This window comes from Bactrocera oleae, chromosome 3, assembly GCF_042242935.1.
Source record: "Bactrocera oleae isolate idBacOlea1 chromosome 3, idBacOlea1, whole genome shotgun sequence".
Taxonomy (NCBI): Eukaryota; Metazoa; Arthropoda; class Insecta; order Diptera; family Tephritidae; genus Bactrocera; species Bactrocera oleae.
The window spans coordinates 1952152-1974425 of NC_091537.1; the positions used below are offsets into that span (position 1 = coordinate 1952152).

At 38.7% G+C, this 22274-nt stretch overlaps 2 long non-coding RNA genes across 2 annotated transcripts; one reads left to right on the forward strand and one right to left on the reverse strand.

The window, feature by feature from the left end:
• The first annotated feature begins 390 nt into the window (after positions 1-390).
• Positions 391-20231, forward strand: LOC118682163 (uncharacterized). The gene is made up of 3 exons (XR_004977836.2): positions 391-1953; positions 13958-14011; positions 19167-20231. It is a non-coding gene; the product is annotated as an uncharacterized lncRNA (long non-coding RNA).
• Positions 20232-20919: 688 nt separating this feature from the next.
• LOC138856169 (uncharacterized) lies at positions 20920-21840 on the reverse strand. Its single transcript, XR_011395228.1, has 2 exons — positions 21270-21840; positions 20920-21183 (listed from the first exon to the last, which is right to left on the reverse strand). It is a non-coding gene; the product is annotated as an uncharacterized lncRNA (long non-coding RNA).
• Positions 21841-22274: the final 434 nt, after the last annotated feature.

The window sequence follows — 22274 nt, forward strand, 5'->3', positions numbered from 1 at the left end:
AGCCTAAGTGTGCTCTTTGAAACGAATTGAAAACGGAAGACAGACCACAATACTTTAGTAGAAGAGAGACCACACTAGGCGCTTTCACAGTTCGGTTCTGGTACTCATTACCTACATTGTACCGCAGTACACCTGTGTTTCAACACGCTTGACTGCACACCACATCAGGTGAAAAAGTGAAACAATTATTATATACACTACTATCGCTGGAGAGAGTATAACCTGTATGTTATTACTATAGAGATGTGTGCGATAGAGCAGCTCGACTGCTTTTCGTACTGGCGTATCGATTTACAGCACGAAAAGAGCGCACATAACTGTCAACACCACAATGGTCACAAAAGGTTACAAAAAGGCCGAGTGCACCGGGAATGTGCACAAGTCGCTTAACGAAATTCGAACGTGTTGGATCGGTTTGGTGCAGCTCGTGAAGATCAGCGTGCTAAAGTCGCCGGTCGCTAGTTGCAATACATACAATGTAACTATAAAATTTACATACCGAACAACTCCGGAACACAATTCTGTTTTCTAAAACAATAAGTGTGTACAACGTTCGTGCGCTGATCGGATTAGCAATTTAGTGAACGCATACTCGTGAGCGCGCACCGAACGGAGGTGCAGTACAATAGATGAGCGCCTGAGTAAGCGTTTGCTATGACATCAATGGAGTGAGCGCAGTTCGTGCGCCTTGATGGGACTCTCGTTGTAGTTACCTGTCGCATTGGCCACGTCTGCTACGATCAGTTGAACGACAGCTAGCAACAAGTTCGCTTGTTAGCCAAGCGTAGCGGATGTCTACTAAGTTTGTTCAGTCAAAAAGTATGACTACTAACAGTATACTTTGTTCATGTTTTAAACATTGGAGGCTGACTATTTGAGATGATCGTGTCTCATTATTTTACCGAACAGTGTTGCTAACCAGACTCAGCAGTTTCAGTGTTAAATATATAAATACAACAAAACAGTGCCAAAATACGCTAAAGACAGAAAACATAATAAAATAAAACATTGGAGAAATGCCACTTAGTTAACACTCAGGTGCGAATTGGAAGCATACCAAAAAGAAAGAAGTTCGAGAAGCCAAAAAAATGTGATCGCCTGACTTGTGATGAGCTGGAATGAAGGCAATGAAAGCAAACAACAACAATACTAATTTATTAGCTTGTTCAAGTTTTGTTGCTTTGTAGTGCTTGTCGAACTGTTAAAAAGCGTCGAGCGTCGAAAACACCAAAGGCCAGACCACCAGTACACAAGCCAGAATATCACAAAGTCAACAGATTTTTAGTGGGCCGACAAATGAACTGAATTGGCGGCAGGCAGTTGAAAGCCGCAAATCGACACCATTGTTTTGTATTGTTATTTGCTTTTGAATTAAGCGACAACAGCTGAAAGTCAACAGTTCTGAATTGAACAGTTACGTAGCAGCCAAATCGAACGAGCGCTTGTAAAGTACAAACGAATATTTCGAACAGAAGCCTCCGTTGACGAACTTAACTCGCATCGAAGAGAAAATAGCTTTCACGTGGGCATATTTTGTACAAATACGTTCATTTGTCATACGTATGGACATACACTTATATTAAAAACACTGCAGTTGGCGAAAAATATAGGAATTACATAAAAATGCCATGAAATTTGAATGGTGAATTTTACCACCAACAGACAAACTGGTCAAATTCTGTACTACGGAAATATGAGCTCTTTTTGTTAAACACGTATATGCTCCTGTGTCTACCGAGAACTGTCAGTTGACTCCTGTCAAAAAGTTGCCAAAAAAAGATAAATTAAGTTGTTTTGCTTTTGGTAGCTCTGGTGCAGTCGTTATTGTTGACTGCTGTCAGTTTTTTTGTTGATTTTCGTCCTTGACTGAAGCTAGTGTGAAACTTGAGCCTTCAGGCCGAAAAAGTTGACGTTGAAGAGTGATGCTCTGCGAAACAGCGAACAAATTTTGTGGTGAGTTCAATTTTTTTGTAATTTTGCTTATATACATAAGGTATTTAGTTTTCGAAAGAATATGCTTTAATATTTAAACTACATAATTTGAGTAGAAATGCCTGTACTTGATTTCTAAAAGAGTCAATTATTGTTTTTGTTTAATTTTTTGATCTTATATTAAGTCAAAATAGCTTAATACAAGTATTACTCAATTTATTTAAATTTTAAACCTAGATTCATTAAAAAGTTTAATAAATAAAATTAGCGCGAAAATTTGCGAAACACTCGCATAGAAAAATATTAATATTCAAAATATTATGTGTCTTTGTATAAGAGAGTAAAGTAAATGAGCACAAATAAATATAGAATTTGAAATAGGCTTAACAACAGCGCAAAGCAATTAAAAATCAAGCACAGTGTAGCAAATTGAAAAATGAGACGAAAGGAAGTAACAAAAAATAGTTTATAAGAAGAAATAAATATGTACATATATATATATGTGAAAAAGCAGCAGACTTAAGAAATAGCCAACAATTGAATAATTTGATCAATGCCGAGAACGCAACACACTAGCAGCCAACGCTTGCCAGCAAAGCGAAAACACGCAATGTATTTGTTGTAGCGCATGCGTGCGCGCTTCTTTTCTTCACATATGTACATACATTTGGTATGCCTGTGTGTATGGTAAATGCGTTTTGTGTCCGTTTCTTTTGCAGCATCATTAAAAATAATTTGTAGCACAACGTAAGCACACTCGTACATTTTTTCCGCCTTCTTACAGATAAACAAGTCAATAAACGATTAAAAAACTGAGCCAAAAACAAAAAACTACACATGTTCGTAGCGAATAGGCTCACGCGCCGACCAAAATTATAGCTCACAAGGTTTTTAGAAAATTGTTCTGTTCTCGGCCGATGATCTTGCCGCTTTGTTGCTATTATTTGGGGATGGCTTTGTAGCGCTGAAGTGCATGTGTGTAAGGAAACTAATTTTGAAAAACCTTATGAGTAAGGCCAAAATCAAAAAACGTATATATTCAAAAAGTCAAACAAATACGTGTATGTGCGTCTTGGGTTGTTAAAGGAACAGTGTGTAATTATCGCGCGTTTTTGGGCTCGGTGTTTTGCTGTTGTTAACTTTTGTTGCTGTTGTTGAGATTTGTAATTTGATAAATGGGTTTGCGTTTATGTATTGGTTATTCGTCATTACAAACTGACAGTGACATCATTAATTGTAGCAAATGTTTATAACTAGTGTTGCCAGGTGTTAGAAAATACACAGACATATACAAATATATAAATGGTTGATCAGCCAGAAAAATCAAATATTTACTAATTTCTCAAAAAATTATATAATTTCTATAAATTACAATTTTGTATAAAAACAAAATTTTTTTTATATATTTTAAACAATAAAGTATATTTTCTATCATAACTTTGCCATCAAATAAACAATTAAATTTGACGATATGTGCATCTCCCTTAGTAAATATGTAAAAGCGAGGAGAAGTTTACCTCAAGTTGACAAAATTGTTTGGAAAATGATAAGATACGCATATCTTTTAATTTATTTGCCTTCATTTGACTGCTCTGTAGTCCGCACATACATACACATGTGAACGCGTGTACGCGAATATAAACAATTGTACAAACATTAGACCGAAAATTGTCTTTGATTGATTTTTTGCTGGCTGCAAGCGCACACAGTGTAAAAAAAACAAAGGACAGCGTTGCGAATGCTTCACTAGCGCCGTTATGTTAAGTGGCGAATGTTGCACTTTGTTTGTTGGCAACTTAGTTCTTCGTACACACAGAGAAATACTTATGTACATACATATGTACACACTCGCATACCTAATAGTAAAGCGCCTCCACTATGTAAGCGGCCGAGATATTTGCGGCGTCCGAGACAGACGTTGGCAGCTAGCTGGTGGCTATTGGCCGCTCTCAAGTGTCTGGCGGTTGGCAAAAATGCCATATCAATTACAAAATTCCATTTTAACTGGTTTTGTATTTGCCGCCCTAATAGTGTACAGAAGAGTACTCAAAGTGGAGTAATACTCCGAGCTCCGTCTTTATTGTCTGCTGATCTTTTCTACACATTGCTACAGCCGCAAAAGTCAAATGATCCGAGTGCGCAGGGTTTAAGTGAAAATGTAGAGATTTTTGTAATTCTACGGTTTCGCTTGGTATCCACACCGTTCTGCGCCGCCTAGTCTACACTTGGCTCGGCTTTATTCAAGCTACGAACGAGCTGAACTTCAATTCGCTGGAATTAAGACTTGACGTGTTCTTGGACAGAGATAATCCGAAACAACAGCAAAATACATGAAATGTACCTACGAACGTATGTGTGTGAATACGAGCCAGACTGGAGTCAGCTGCTTAGCGCAGTCGCATGTTGCAAGTGTTTATAGGCGCACTGAACTCGGCAATTGAACTTTAGTATGGACTTTACTTATATTATTATGGCCTTTAGTGTTTAAGTGGCCAAAAGCGGACATAGCGGTGGCACAAACGAGCTTGTATGCCCCGAAAAACATAAAACCAATCTGTACAACCTTTTGGAACAACAAAAACCAGCACGTTGTACAGCACATAAAACAGCATGTCTGGCAAATCACTGCGGCGGTGGCGGGCTGTGGCGGTATGGAGTAACAGCAACAACAGCAGCGGTAAGTAGCGGTTTCGGAGGAAACTTACAAAATTCCACATCCGCTAGATTATGTGGCAGCTGCTCAGATTTTATGGACGCTTCTTTATCGTACAGCGTACATACAAGTATATGTATGTACATATGTTTATGCGCTTGTCCGGGTGTTGTTGTATTGCTGCTACCACTACCGGTGTTGTAGGCAAATGCCAACAAATAAATACTGCAATTTGCAACTCATTCCAAGTTAAATGGCCGTATAGCAAGCAGCACAATATCCACCACACAAGTAACACTGTTCGTGTGGGACCCAGTGGTGCAGAGTTCAATGGCAGCCGCAACAGTGCGACAGTAGAGCAGTAGCGTAGCCATTGCCGCCCCACACAACTGTGTGTATTGGGTTACCTTTCGACATAGTGTGGCTTTTCTGCAGCCAACTACTGCGACTGACTGCTGACCACTAAGAATAGCTGCCAATAACTTCTGTCCAACTGACAAGTGGCAGCAAAATGTCAAGCTATTGACAATCCATCCGTTCAAGCAACAAACTTCAGCGCACGAAGCTGCCGTGTGGAAGGCCCTTAAAAGTTGACACACAGTAGGCTTATTTGTGGAGTGTATAACTCCAAACGCGGATAAGCAGGTCGCTTTTAGACAATATACTAAAGAAGGGCTTTTGTGGTTAGTAATGGACTATTTTCAAAAAATTTCTAAAAAACTATTACAATTCTTCAGCACTTTTCTAATGCGTCGGCTTGCCGCACGGTCTGGATAAGACTTTACATAAAAATGTGTGTGGTTTTGCCTATGCGAAGACATTTAATTTGAAACTTATTTGAAAATCCACAAATCGGTGTGCTTGCGCTTTCCAAAAGGTTCCCACGTTGTCTGCTAGCCAGTTGGTGGTTTGGCTGATTTGCTTGCCCTCATTTCATGAATTGTTAAAACTTGACTGAAAGTGAACGGAGTTCGTACGGTCGGCTTCGCGCTGATAGTCGCTCGTTCGGCCTTACACTACAGTTAGTTACCTGCAATGGCAGTTATCTACATTTGGCCTTCTATCTACAGCCGCGAGACGCCACATTTTGTTGTGTGACTCTTTAAGCACAAATTAAATCCACGACTTCAAGAAATGATTTTGTGGATTTCTTAAATGAAAAATTCTCAAAGCGAAGTAAATAAATTTAGCAGTTGAAGCCAGTCTGCGTACATTTATACTTGTTGACATCAATTTTTCACCACGCTCTCTAGTTGCTTTTTCTACTTGACTAAATTTCTAAGAATATGTGTGTGTGTTTTATTAGCATTCATCATATTTTCTAACTAGAGTTCGCCAGAGGCGTTTGTCGAATTTTACCTATAATTTTTTATTCAATATTGGCAGCATTAAACGGTAGTTTCGCAGAAGTTGCAAACGAGTAAATCAAACCTAGAGTGCTTTTAACAAAAGTGTTATAATGAGAGGAGTAAATAACATTTTTCAGGGTTAATTTAAGCTGTCTTTTATGTAACACTTTTTATGTTGTGTGAACCCAGGACAGCCGTAGCAGTTCGGGGAAGATGCTTTTAACACAACATAATGTCTAAAACAAATATTTTTTATGTCAAATAACCACTTTTGTTGGTTTATATACAGAAAAATTGATTGTTACTAATTTATAAATTTTGTAGAAAATAGCAAAAGTGCTTTCAGATTGCGATTACGCTCAAGTCAACGCGAATAGTAGCTGCATTTAAACGCTTATCGCCTGTTTATCTCTAATTAAACGGCCGTCAAGGAGAAACAAAATAGTCCACAAACAAATGGAAATCCTGCAAGTGGCGGTCTGCTGTCATTGCGTGGCGTGGCATAAGTGGCTTACACATTTCACGCACCATCAGCCGGCAGTAGTTATTGTTCGAAACTAAGAAATCCTGCAGACACAACGCGTGCGCGGCTTGCAACATGCGCATAGCGGCGCGTAAACATGTTTTAGTCGTGCATTAATGCCTGCCATATTTAGTGGCAAATTAAAGCTGACATTCGAACAAGCAATATTCAATAAAAGCAAATCGAAAAGCTAAAGCAAATGCAAATCAGTTGGCGGCTTATTCAGCACGCTTTGCATTCGCGTTTAATTTGCTTTTAGCACATTGGTGTCGGCACTTAATAATGTGCGTGGCATGCTGCATATGTTCGTGTCGTTGTTTGTGTTACATGTTGCACGAGTTGAGTCTGGCTTGTGTGTGGCAAGTTGTAGGATGCGTGTTTAGTTAATTTGTTTTCGCTCATTCTTAATTTGCTTGTTGGCTTGTCGTAAGTGATGTTGCATGCAGCTAACATTGTGTTAACTATTTTTTTGTTTGCTTCAGCTGCGCCAACACCAGCGCCATAACTATGACTTTTGTGGGCTTTAACGTGCGTTCGCAGTCACATTTAATGACATTTGAGTGAATGTTGGTCGGTGTAAAAGCGAAGGTAGAATTGAAATATTGGTATGCATAAAGGCTTGAATCTTAGTTTTGTTTGCTTTGGCGCTGTCTACAATAAATTTTATGCTTTTGCTTTTCAAACTCAGCATTTTTAAATGCAGCTTCCAGTTGAACTGTGTAATTCACTTCGCACTTAAGGCAACTGCTCCAGCCTAGTGTAGTACTCTCATTTCATACTTTGCATTTGGCTATATGCTTGTAGTAATATATTTGACGTGCCGCGGCAGCGAAAGACTTCGCGCGCGTTCGACTGCGATACGCGCAGAGGCATGCTGTCACATTCCCATTCAGTGGAAATCAAAAATCAATGCCAATGTTTATGACATACCAATCGCGTATCGCCAGCATTGATTGCAACTACACAGCCGCAACAACAACTGCAAAAGGCTGAAAAGAATGTGCAACTTGTCACAATAGTGGGCAAGGCAGCGAGTGCCGAACGCTGCAATTGCGCGAAATTTATGTGTTTTCCGTTGCATTTCCAACTGACAATGCACGATAAAGTCAACAACAATTGCCGCAAAAACAAAAACAGAAACAAACAAGCATACGCCAAGTGCCAAAAGAGAAGCTGCTGCAGCAGCAGTTAGTTAAGGCAACAGCAACAACTGACAACAACTGCAACTGCTGTGGCAAATGTTGCACGACCATGTGTCTGATGTATTGGCGACGGTGGCTGACGACGGACTACGAACGCACATATACTTATGTATATATGTATAGCCAAGTGTGTCGCTGTTTTTGTGCTGTGGCAGCTGCTGTGTCTGTGACTGCACCTTTAACCGTCTGTCAGCCAGTGACTGCGGAGTTGCAATACCAAAGCCGATGATCACTGACGACAATGATGATGGGCATGTTGTGCTGTGCGCTTGAGTCGCTAAGACACACTAACACACAGCACATATACACACACACGCGCTAAAGCTGGCAATTGCACGGCCACAAAAAAGAGTGTGTGGCATGCCAACGCAGTGTGGGTAAAAAGTGAAATCTCTTAGAATCGATCTTGCAACACAAGTTTTTATGCTTCCTACACCAAAACCAGTTTTCTGCAAGGGACCAAACAGCATGGGTGAAGGTGGCGCAACGCGCTGGTAGAAGGCTTCAACACATCTGTTGCGCGCTGGCCGAAATGGCAAGAAGCAGCAACAAGCCAACTTACAACGTTGTATCTTTGCTGACACAACACTCAATTGCACATCTATATATGTGTGGGTAATCGTGTGTTCGTTGCATACTTGTGCTGCCCATTTCGTTCGCATGAACCTTTCATTTGCTGTCATCATCATTTTCGTTACGGCTGCAATTCTCTTTGAGCGTTTATTTTCAACATTTCGCCTAAGAATTTTGCGCTTCTCGATGTCTGTTTGGCCAAACCCTACCGCAACAGAAGATACTCAAATTTAATTTGTGTTCTGCGCCGCTCACGTACGAATTCAACCAGCAGTTAATTTGCTCTTTTTGTTGGTGCTTTTGTCCCGACGTCCGTCCGTCCGTACGTCCATCACACTGTCAGTCATATAACACATCTGTTGCACCTGTGCGCATGTGTACACCCAAAAAGATGCAGCATTCGTAAGAGGAACAGTTACAGCCAACAAGCAGTCAGCGCTAAAACTTCGAGTCTGATTCCCAGCGGCCCATCAATGTGCTTGTCCGGACCTTCTGAGCCGCCGCGTTGCCATGTGTCGGGCTTAATGAGTTTTTAAATGCGCACATTTGTAATTTTTCATTTGGTGTTGGGACTGGCTGCGGCTGCGTGCCGCTGCCAAAACTGGATATCGTCATCGCCAACGTGCGGAGCAAACAGTAGTCATTGTGGTGCAGCGACAATTAACCACATCGCTAATCTGCCGCGGGTTGCGCTGTGTGGCGCAGCACAACACAGCAGAGCATATCGAAATGTGCTGAACCTTTTCTGGGTTAATAACGAAATTTTGCTCCACTCTGTATTTAGGCTGTCAATGGCTCGGCGTTAATCGCTATAAAAGAGCTTATTAAAAAGATATTCCCGCATAACTATACAAATAAGCGCTGACAATTATTTACGAGTATGTGAACGTTTAAGTAAATATTGTGTCGTATCGTGTCAACGGCTGCAATGGGTAGTCCTTATTTGTGTGTGCTGTCTTCAAAGATGGCTTGCTCGGTGTCGGCGACGACAGTAGCTTTGCGATGTCGAGTTGGAAGATTTTTTTCCGTTTCGAGTTTCTTTCCCAGCAGATAACATTTTCTATAAGCGTTAATTTTAATTGTACCATGGATGAATACGGATCCATATTATGTGTACTGTTATAAAGTTACAAATAAAATATTATTTCTCCTATAACGAATTTCAAAATATGCCTCAAGTTGAGAACTTTGCCACGACTTGTTGTCCATGCATATGAGTAAATACATTTGTATACATATAAATATAAGCACGGTCCACATGCGGGTAGTGGAGTTATATTTGCTTTTCTTGTGTTGGCATCGAGCGCTTTGGCGTGGCATTTGCGCTTGCCGCGCGCCTTAAAAGGAGGCACGTCGCCAAAAGGGGCTAAGAAAAGCGGCATAAACAAGATTATTGGCAGCAAAAGTAAGAAAAGTACACGAAAAATATTTTGCCGCCCACATAAAAATATTTCTGCAAGCGCCTATTTATATATGTGTGTGCACTGTGGCATACCAGTTTTTGGCTATGAAGCGGTAAGGATTTTTCTGAGCCACAGCAATTGGTATTAGTAAAGGCTAGCTGAGTGCTTGAAGCTTAACAGCACACTGTTTGCTGCTTGAAACGATTGTTCGAAAATTCGTTGCTGCGATTTTATTCGTGGGTGTGCCTTGTTTTCATGTTGTTTGTGGCATTTCACTTTACCTTCTTCGCCGCACACAGTAGTCCCCACTTAATTAATACCAGTCAATTGATCTCGCTGCCTTTTAAATCAGCTGTTCCTTTAAAGTATACTCCATGGCGATGTGTTTGGTTAATTAAGGGCGATGAAATATGAAATATGCTCATTTCATGAAATATATTTTATAAATTATTCAATATTTCACAATGAAAAAAGTCGCTATTAAAGCAACATAAATGGCAGTATTTTTGTTAATTGTTTAAATCGGTTGATATAACCGTAAGTGTGAGTTCTGTTTTGCTAGATATTCTTCATAAAATTTTACTCCACAAATAAACTACTCAAAAGTTGTTACGTATGCTTTTATAAATATGCTTTGGTCACAAAAACCAGTTGTTTGTAGTAAAATGTTATTAAATTTAATTGCACTGTTTTTTTCTCGAAACTTTGACCTTTGGTAAACGACTTTTGCGTCATACTCGTACGCTTTCATAAACTGACTTCATTCGCATTCTAAGATTCGGTGTAAGTTTTTAAAACGTTTTCTAGTCTGAAACCAAAATTAATCTGATCTGTTGTGAAATAGTTGTGATTAAATGAAAAAATTATAGCAATTTTATAGGAGAGCTCTAACAAAGCGCACATAATTTTCCAACGAATAATAACTGAGTTTAAGTAATTACATGTGTAGCAGCGCACTGCATGAACTACATACATACTTATATTAATACTTATACAGCATCGCACGATCCATATCAATTGTACACATACATATATACGCGTTCTCATATCTGTAAAGCAACTGACTGCCTACGAGCGCAAAAAATCGCTGACACGTTTATATTAATGCTGTCAGTGTTTCGTTCAGTTTTGGGCAGATGCGCACGATTTACTTTTGACAAAGTCACGAACTGTTCTACCTATGCGCTGAAAATGCCTACAAACAATGAGCAGAACAATTCAATACAAAATAAATATAAGGTAGGAATCAACCCACTTTTGAGCTTCAAATCTGGAACTACATAAGCGCTACTGTCGCTGCTAACGAACTACTTATTTTTACAACAGTGCCAACACATATACATACATACGAGTATTAACTCTATTGGTTATTGTTGAACAGTTTTTGCGAGACTTCAACAAATTGAAATCTCAAAATCAGATTAACTTGGGTCGACAACTCAAGTCGGCTTATTTGCCGTCGCCAATCAACTTAGTTTTCAGCAATACTAGCAACTCATCTTCATCAACCAAAGAACTGAGCTAAGAAATCAGAAAAGCAGAGATGAGTGAAGTGCAGGCAAAAAGTAGCTGTAACATGTAATGAACATGAGCACATGCGCTCAAGCTCGGCTTAAATGAGTGTAAAAAGTTTGCTGACTGCTGATATAACCCTTTAGCTGTGCAGATCACGACTGACAAACCAACATATATCTGTTCGTACTTGGTACTATACGCGCTATTACAACAAATACATATAGTGCTGTAAAGAAAAGCCAAGTCGGCTAATTGAGTACGACTTTGATGTACTTGCGCTAGCTCTATACATACACATATGCCCTTTCGCAGATACTGTAAGTAATGGCAACTTAGCTGGCCTTCCGATTATGATGTCGCTCTATGTCCGTTTTGTTGTTGTCGCCATTATCGTGGTCACCGCTGTGACTTGAAGCTATCATAAAAGTGTTGACGTTGGCGCTTCTTTATTTAACGTTTGCCTGTGCGCACAACAACAAAGGCAGTCGTCTCCAGCCGTCACTCACTGCTTGCCAAAGTAAAAGTTGCAGTCCCCTAACTTCTACGATCTAGTCTGTCGAGTTGTTCTGTCGCCGCCGTCACTGTCGCCGCTTTTTTGCTAATGCCCTTTGTGTTCGCAGCGCTGTTTTTGTTACCCGCCATTACATTATATGTATGTACACATACGAATAATGCATATTTTGTTTTCGCCCTGTAATAGGCTGACTCGGTGCTTAAGTACAGCTTTGTGTGAGCACTAAAACCCGAGTCGACAGTTTAACTGAAGCAATTAGTCAAAGTAAAAGGCATTAAATAAAGTTGAAAGTGCTGAAGCAACAACAAAAATTAATAAACGTACATTAGTGAGAAATAAAAGCAATGATAATAATTCATAAGTGTACGTGTATGCATGTATGTGTGTGATGCGTGCTTCAAGTGTTTGCGCTTAGTAAACACACTTAAGCTTAGTAGTGTAAAGTTCTAAGTGGACTCAGGCAGTGTCATTAAGAGAAGGAAGAAAGTCAAAAAGTTGTATAAAAACAGCAAAGTTATCAATATTTCACCTGTAAACAGATATCAGTGAGAAAATCTTAATTTCTTGTAATAATATCATCAGCAGTCACTAACTCGGCTTCTCACCGCGGTGACATGCATCAAAAGCCCATTGAATACACGACAAAGGGCTCGCACTCGTGTCTTCCGTGTCAGCGAAGCCAAAACAGACAACACTGCTCGGCCAGCATGGCAAAGTGGATGTTGAAATATTGCAGGAATGTAAACAATCTGACAAATATGGCAATTGCATCCGCTGCACTTCTGTGATGAACGCGCATTTTAATACACCGATCAGAGTAGCAGCAACAACAAATAAGCAAATTGACGTAAAAAGATCTGCAAAATGGCACACATATGTATATGTATTTAGAAGTGTGTGTGTGCATGTCAATACATGTGTACGAAAGTGGGGAAAAAGTCGGAATTAAGTAGTTGGTGGAATGCAACTGAAAACGCTTAAAATGCCATAATTTGCTGAAAAAGGCAACGCAAAAGGGTGCGCTTGAGCGAAAACGCCAAAACGGCAAAACGCCAAAAATCGAAAACCACAACCGCGCACTGCAGCTGAAGAAGGAAGTGCAATGTGTACTTGGCCAACATACCTTGACAACAAGACTTGGCACAATTATTAAATTTCAGGTGAGAACCTGTTTGCTAAAAGATAATTTCATATTAGTGGCTGTTACAACACGGCTTAAGCGTGTAATGACAATAGTGAACAGCACCAACACGGCACAGATGCTGAACAGCTGCAGCATCCGTTGGGCTGTAAGCAACAACAGCAAAAGCAGAAAATGGCAATGCTTTAAGAGCAAAGCCAAGTGCCGACGGGCAGCCGTTCGGACGGGGCATAATCGGCTCGCCTTTCGTTACGTAGCACCGATGTTGTATTGTTGCTGCATTTGTTGTTGGTAGCTGCAATAACAAGCGAATACAAGATAATAAATAATAATGAAGGATAATGATAGCAGCGCCACGTAGCCAACACGCCGCGTTCGCAACGCAAATGTTCGCCTTTGATACAAAAAAAAAAAAAAAAACGCACGCACACAAAGCTACACGAATTTGTGTGAGTGTATGAGTGTGTTAATTTTACATTAATATGTTGCACAAACTTTTGCGTGGCTGAGTCACAGGTGCGCATGTATGCGTCTCGAGGGAATTCTAGCTTCATCAGTTGCAAATACTTCTATGAAAGTTTCTGCATTCAGCGAAGTGTCGCGTATGAATTTGGCTTTTAGGGAGAGCCAGATTTGTTGTATATTGCTGGCAGTTTTATTTAGCAGTGATTGCTGGTCTCTTTGCGAAGCCAGCATAAAATGTTCATTTGAAAAATAATTAATTTAATAAAAAAAAGCTTGAGGGAGTCTCTATTTTCGAAATTAAAGCATGCCTCTTAAAAATAACTCAATATGCAAAAATGATTGGAGTTTGCATTTTCATTGATCTACTTGTATACAAATTGGTTGGCATTCCGGTTATAGAGCTGCCCTGACATCCATTATTTGATTGTCTTAAGCTTTTGAATGACAATAAGATAAACAAAAATAAATAATAAAAATAAAAAAATTTGCTGCTGCTTATAAACTATATTTAAACTGCGGTATAACTCGAAAAAAGCTAGTTAGATTTATGCACAAAAAACAAAAAAAAAACTAAATTTTTAATTAACGGTACAACTCTCTTTGCCAACCTCACAACCTTCAATTTATTCATTATTCACATATTTATCGTATATTTAACTAATGCCAATGCATCTTATTCTTTTTCAGCTCTCACGTATGAGAAATAAACAAAATGCCACCGATGCCTGCAGTCCACCATTGGTGAGTCATTTTATTCGAGTCAAATTTGCATTTCCCATACACACTGCTATTTCATGTTATTTGTTATATTAGCATTCGAACATTCGATTTTAATGATTTTGGAGATCAAATTGATTTCAACAGCGAAAAAAAAACCCGAAGCAATAGTTATGTACCTAGATAAACCATCAGCTGTTCAGAGTAGTCGTGAAAATACCCATAGCTCTATGCAAATTTTCCGCCGAGCGGTGACAATTCGTGCGACTCTCGCGAGTTGAAACAAACAGCGCGGCGCTGACAAGCTGTCCGCCGAGTGCTGATGTGTTTATGTGATTTGTGTGTCCCAGATTTTGTCAAACTGATAAAAAACGCGCCGCATAGAAAATTAGGCATACAAATTAATCACATGCACGAGTTGACTGACTACCGCCGACATGCGGTACAAATTGCGTTCCAAATAACCAAATATACCGAAGTATGAGCATGTTTACGATATACGCAGTCAAAGCGTTTGCACGACTAATCGATATTATTTATTTGAAATATATAACATGGATTTACAGGATTTTCGGTGTCATTAATCACGTGCCAATGTTGCTGGTAAATGATATAACGCTTACAACTGCAACCGAGGCATTGTGCTTCAGCAATGTGCTTACAAAAATTATTCTTATTGAGGCTAGAAGTGCCAAGGCATCTTGGAAGTTTATTTCGCTCAAATCTTGAGTTTGTGCAGGGCTTTCAGAAAAAGTTTCAGTATCTGCGGCATGCGACTCACAACTTTTTATTTCGTAACAACTCATATGCTTATCGGGCGCGGAATCGGTCCGACTGCACATTAGTGAAAGCGTGTGAACTGAACTTGAAGACTTCTCAAGCATAACATTTACGTGCCAACAGCAGACTATTATGTGGTAGTAAAAACAAAAATACCACACGAGACAGTTACGTATCAATTTACTGCGAAATCACAACGAAAACAAAGTCGCAGACAATAGCAGGTTGCAGACACTAATGCAACAAATGCGTCTTCAATTGCAACTTTATCTGCCGAAATGTATATGCATGTATAAAGAGCTCGGTCTGCGCTCTGCAACAATGGGTCCAGCGCAGCAGCAAGTGTCTTTAGATACGCATGAAAATGAGCTGAGTCTGTGAAAAGCGAAGCGATATGGCGCTAAGGAAAATTAACCGCAATAAAATTCAAATATTAAAAAAAAAAAATCTGACTTCGTTTTACAGAAATTGTCTGTTACTTACTCACTTCAGTGCTTTGTAGAAATTTGTAGAATAATGAAAGTGCATACAAGTATTAAAAGTAGCTGTAATATTTATGCATTAAAAATAATGAGAATTATTTAAATTAAAAATGATCTAAAATAAATTAAATCGAATATATGTATGTATTTGCACTTATTTAACTTCATATTTTCTGATATGCACTTATATATCCAATTGTGCGAAATTATCTACTTATTTTCCTATACACATATGTAAGTATATGAGTAAGTGTCTAGCTTACTGCCGTCTGACAATAATTGAAATCTGATACTATGCACTAGTTGGCTGCTTGCCTGTCGAACTGACAAGCTATTTGACGTTAGTTATGCCTGTATGTAATGTCGATCCATCAAAAGCATGTGTGTCGCATCGACAGATTTACTGTATTTCTGTCTGAATTCCACTGACACACTGTGTGTGTGTGTAGTAATGAGAATGAACACCTGGTTGTCGCTGCACTTGTAATGAAGCATAATGAAGGAAAGTAATGTATGTAGTAAATAGTAATGCAATGGTAATCAATTTCAATTTTCGCTCTTAAAATATTAAAAGAGTAAATTCTCTTACCATACATATTATGGTATATGTATGTAAATATAAAAAGTATTTGCTCAAGATTTTTTGACTGCAATGAGTCAGAGTATGACAAAATACATAAAATAAGAATAATGTCGTAAATTATGGAAATGCTGAGTTGGGCGATTGGCTCGGTTGACAGTTCAACAGACTCTGAAGTGTTTGCTTGTAATTTTCGTTGGAGTGCTGAGTGGGTAAATACCATGTTTACTATTATTGCTACAAAAGTACTTTTGTGTAGGTGCTGCCAAATAATCAAAATTTGTAAGTGGGATGAGTGCTGTATATAACTACGTATTCATACATTGCAATGTTGCCGCTCTTCAACCAAAACGGGAAAAATTAATTACTCTTTAAAATTAAAAAAAAATGAGCGCGGGTTAAAATAATAGAGCTGATCTTTTGAAAACTAATCGGGAATGAAGTAACTAATGAATATACAATATTAATGGCTACACTTTCGCCTTGCATATTCAGTTCTTCAAAATGTGCAGCTTGTCCCTGCACCTCTAATATATCTATAATGAACTAATACGATTGGATGGTATTTACAAAGTATTATACATGCAATTAATTCATTAAAGACACTATTTTCCTTACTCCCCGGTGAGCTGTTTGCACAAATATTACTGTATATGTTACTATATTGAAATACACTGTTATATGTGCGCAAATTCAACGAATTCCCCGAAGTTGTGATGGCAGCGCGTGGCTGCAATCACTCACTCATTTCACCTTGTCGACCATGCCGCCAGCTAACTGTATACCGCGAACAACGAAAAGTATTGTAACAGTAGCAATGACAAAATATGCGCTCGTCGTCACTCACTGTGCCACTTACGACGCACGCTGCTACGAAGCGCGCAAGGAGCAGCAATTGTTACCATTAAAGTCATTGTCAGCGGCAGTCAACTGCCAAATCGTATCGAAGTCGCAATGCGCCGGTCGCAACATCTGACCAATGCGACTCCAAAGCAATTCATCATCGTGTGTTGACAGTGCGACCGCCAAGATTCGCCAACATATGCGCAAATGTGCTGCTGTTGCAAACCTGTTGTTGTCAGAGTAGCCCACCGACCAATTCAATTTAAATACAGACATGAAAACATGATAGGCGCATGCGCGGCGAGGCAATGCAACAGCTAATAACGATTAATGCGTAAATAATACTCAATTCAGATTTAATTGCTAATCACCACATAAATACCCACCAGATATCACAATCAACAGCAATAACTTGAATAGCAACATGTGGTACGGAATGCTTCGGAGCGCAAACGCACACATTTTTGCATATGCTCTAGCCACGATGGACATCCTAAGTATGTGGCAAGTGTCGCATAAAAGTCGCAACAAAACGCATTTATTATCTCGGCACAGTGGCAAGCAAGTGACTTGGCCGTGTTCGTGCTTGCAATTGGAGCCGTGTCATACAGATAAATTTCTTTATGCGCGTAGCTTCCACAATACTTATTGGCTGCTAAACCAGTTGTTACAGTAAGGCCGACAAATTTCTAATCTGATTCGGATTTCCTTGGGACGTTAAATCAGGGAATATAGTATTGAGTGTGGAAAATCGTATGTTGTAATCGTATCAAAGGTGATTTCTTACAGTTAATATTAACGAAGTGCTATATTTTTTGGTCAAAACTTTTAAATCTCTACTCATTGAAGCATTCTTTATATGACTGGACAGATGCCAAAAAACTATTGTCCAAACTTTAGCATCCGTTGCGACAATATCAAGTTGAATTTGATCATGGTAGAACACAAATGAATACTAAACAGAATAAACAATAAGCAACTGAAAAGTAGAGAGTGGATAACTACTCACAACAACTGTAGCTTGACCACACAAAACACAAAACGAGTGCCGCTGACAATCTCCTTCAGGTGTTCGTAGAGCATAAGTTGATATAAAATGTCGTCTCCGCGAATGCGTGTAATCGTTTTGTTGACTCGTTTAATGTGTCGTCGAAGCGCATGCCAAAAAGCACAGGTCGATTAGATTGTGCGTCGTTGTCCGTACAACTGAGTCGCATCCGAAACCCCGGCGACTGGGTGACAGGTGCAACATCGATACGCAGCAAAGAGCATGCGTGCAAAGTGCTACGAGTAGCTCCTGCATAAACACTCGTATAATATGCATGCATATTCACGCCTGCTACCATTTGAGACTTCCTGATGTTTTAATCAGCTGCTGTCTAACTGCCTGCTTGCCTGTCCAGCGGCCTGGATGCGGCTACTCCTTGTCACATTCGTTTGTTCACTCCGTTGCGGCCGCTGTTTGTTAAATTAATGACGCTACATGACTTTGCTTGCCCACAAAACTGCAGAGGCGTGTACATTTAAAAAGATTTATTAGAACATTCGTTATTGGTGCCACGCCGCATGACTCGTTTCCCTCTTTTCTGCAACAGCAGCACCTTTTTTAAATCGCGGCGATAAATTGTCAAATTAATCGTTTGGCCTCTTTCGAGTGCTCGTTGCACATTAGATAGGTGGCGTATTTTCTTTTCTCCCGTTAATTGGTGGCAAAGTGTGCTATTAATTTCACTCCTAAAGACTTTTTCGTGCAGTCTATGGGCTCAAGAAATATATAAGCTGATGCATTCGAGCTTTTGTGTAATTAAATGTTGTATTACCGCCTTGTATTGGTTGCACTCTAGTTTGTAGTTTGTGAAGGGCAAAACGTTAATTTAGTAACAGTTTTCAATTACCTGCTGCAATTTAAAAAAAAATCAATTTGAGAAGGGAATAATAATAATTTCGATATGAACTCTACCATATTAATAATCAACTATCTTGAATTAATTTGTTGGAAAGTTCTGCAATTCCTTTTAACGCTAGTAGGAATTTATTAGACCTTGGCGGAATCAAATTGGCTTCATTCATTAGAAAAGTCTTGGAAAATTGTTAAAGATTTGGTTTATGACTCTCGCTTGAACCAAGCACGTTCTTTATTTCTTCTGTCAACGGCCTCATTAAGAGCTAAAGATTCTTTTGCAAGTTGGTCCGCTGCTAGGTGGTGGTGTCTTTGCATTGCCACCCAAGCCATTGCCAGTGCATTGGCAGCAGCCGCCAATCGCAACTGTAAATTGTTAGCGTGTGGCAGTAAATTGCTGCAGACGTATTAGCGATTGCTTGGATTTACTCGTATATGTCTCTTCTGCAGCAAGATGAAAGTAGTAAATATTGTTTCCTCTGTGTAAATTCTTAAACTAAATTCTTTACTAACTTACAATGCCAGCATTATTGCTACTGCTTTATACATGTGTGTCTAACAATTCTTCTTCTTCTATTCCTTCTTGTGTTGCAGGCAGCCGCAAGTGATTAGCGACAACTGACGGATGGTATTCCTGGCAGTAAGCGCCATCGGCCATTTTGAGGCAGCTGCTGTTGAATCAGAGCTCCGCTCATTACTGCGGACCATTGCTCGTGCTGCTGCAGTCTTCAAGTTGCTGGAGTCTAGTCTATCATGTGGTAAGAATCGACACACGACAACCAGAGTGATTAGCTGCAGCGAAAGGAGTAGTCGGTATATTGCAGTAAACAGCAGAAGTGTGTAAGTTTATATGTTTGTCAGCATGTGTCACTGTATGGTAGCTTGTGGAGAATACAGTTCGATTAATGTCAATGCGCACTACGGTCACTTCCGGTCTTCAGTGTGGCCTACGTTGTGGTAGCGGATGTGGCAGATCAACCAGTTTGCAAGTGATGCTTTTATAATGGTTGGGCTCAAAAATACAAGCTGTCTTTTTATAAAGCTGCAAAGCATATATATTTACCTGACAAAACTCTAAGTAGAAATTAGTGAAATAATATTTGCCGGAGATTTGTTTGAGTACCATTGATTGAACAATTAATTCTAATTGTTCTTAATTTCTTTGATTTATAGAATTCGCATTAATTAATCTTGCTTAAAAAACAATTTCAATTAATGCACACTAATTTGGCTTTCAACGAATCTTCTTCACATAACTCTTCTAATTGCCCATAATCAATCTTTGATTATAAAAAATATAAAAGTAAAGCGACCGCGGGTGGAAAAATACTACATAAAGTTCATAATGAAATGAGGAGAAAAGCTTTAGCGTTAACAGCTAAAGTTAGAAAGAGCTGAAGGCAATTTCACAAAAGAAATATGTCGAGTCAAATCATAGTTGTGAGATAAATTTTTGAACAAAGCCGTGCTTGAATGCTTATTGTGGACGATTATTTGACGCTGGTGGTAACGGTAGTGGCGTGGTAAGCAAAAAGTTACAACCACAAATAAGAGCAGAAGAGCTGTAGAAAACAAACTGAGCGAAATACTCTTTTCTTCTTTGCATGAAATCCAAGTTCGTCTCCGAACACCATTAAATAAATTCTTATTAATTGTAAATGCGGTTTCATTAAAACGTTTTTTTAACCAATAATTTGCGCCACAAATGAAGTCAAAATAATTAATCGTAATTTGCCGTCAGCGATGAGTGAGAATAAAAGAGAAAGTGGCAACAGAGCAATAAATCAAAAACATTCAAACGAATAAATAACCATTGGTAAATAGCAAAGGTAAAAATATATACATAAAAATATACAAATATACCTACTTATTCTCTAGCTTATTAGCTGTATTTCTGGTAATATTTGGATCGGTGATACACCACTACAACTCTTGTTCTTACAATGTGTGTGTTTATTTTGTAATTTTTGAATTTTTTACTAATACTCTACCAAGTTTTTGTTAACAATATGTCGACATTTGTTTTTTGTCTGGCTTGGTGAAAGCTCTTTGTCTTTATGAGATTTTTCGTTAAGTAGTTTTTTTGAAATGTTGACATGCATTAATTTTTCTAAAATATATAATATATATGGATAAAAACGTAAAAGTAAAAATTTAAGCCGAGCAAATTACAAAATGTATATTTCCTCATTTTTGTAGTGAATATGATATTTTCTGGAATAAAAACTTTAGTATGCCGACAGAGCGAGTTATAATTGGTAGAGAGATTCCTAAATAGTAACCCGATACAAAATACAGCACTTTCGAATAAAAAGGCCGTGTTCATATGTATGAAAAAAAATTAATATTTCTGTTAAGTAAACAGTGTGCATATTTATTTTTGTAATATTTTCCACACTCTTATCTGTACAACGACAAGTAAATGTACATTTTACGTAGACACACATAGATATATGGTATACAGATATTATACATATCTATATAGGTAAATATATATCGCCTTGCCTCTACGCCGCACCACTCACCGCCGGTGGTGCGCACAAATAAACTGGTTTCTGAAATGATTCATCAAGCATCCGTCACAGCACAGCAACAGGCCAACAATAGGTAGCTGGCAGTAAAAAAAACCATTACAACAACATAGAAATCGAAATAACAAAGCAAAAAGTAAATGAAAAAATAACACTAGACACATACATACACTGTTTGTGTTGGTCACTTTGGTTTGCTTAGTTCACATTCGACTGACACGACCACCACAATTACATCCGGTAATTTAATGTAATTTTAGATTTTTCTCATTTAAATCGCATGCAATGGAAATAATAAATGAGGAGGAAAAGTCGCACAAAAGCAAAAAACACACTTTAATATACAATATTTGCGCTTGTGTTGGTGAGCACTAGACAAATGTATGGAGAAACAGACAAAAGTGATAGTCCAGTCGGTGGAGCGGATAAAAAGCGAACTGATTATACAAAGTGAAATTTAAATTTTCATTTTGCTGCGGAGCGCTGCTTTTCTAGTACACTGTAAGCATTTTGCTGGCATTTGCGTTGCCACAATCACATCGCCAATCTTTTAAAACAATTCTGACAATTCTGACAATTCTGACAATTTTGCAATCTGTCAAATATGTCATTAAAATACAGTTTTAATTATGTGCACCGTTTTCAGCGTGTTTCTACCTATTTCTCTTATCTCCACCAAATGCCAAGTGCAATTTAAAAGCAAATATGTGTTGCTGATAATTGCAAAGCAATTTGAATGAAAGTCAACGCGTCAAAAGAGAAGAAAATACGTACGAAATACGTATAATATTGCAAATGAAAAATACCGTTGCAAAGTTGATTTAAAAGCAAATTCAATGAGTCAAGTGGGGAAAAATGAAATAAGATAAGAAACATAAACACGTATAGAAATGTATACTTTAGATATTTATCTCTGAGATAAAGTACGTGTTCGCACATATACCTATACACACACACACACAAACATATTCAATTCCAAAGTTCGCCACAACTTTCTTCAAAAGCACACCATTTTCATGCCATTTCTATTACGAAACGTACTTTCTAGCATTTAACCGTTAGAGTACAGGGACGTGCTGCCGCTTTGTACACCACCTAAATGGTCTGATCTAATAAGCGTTTAACCTTATAAGCCCAGCTGCCCATTTTAGCCGCTTTGGTCATACACTTT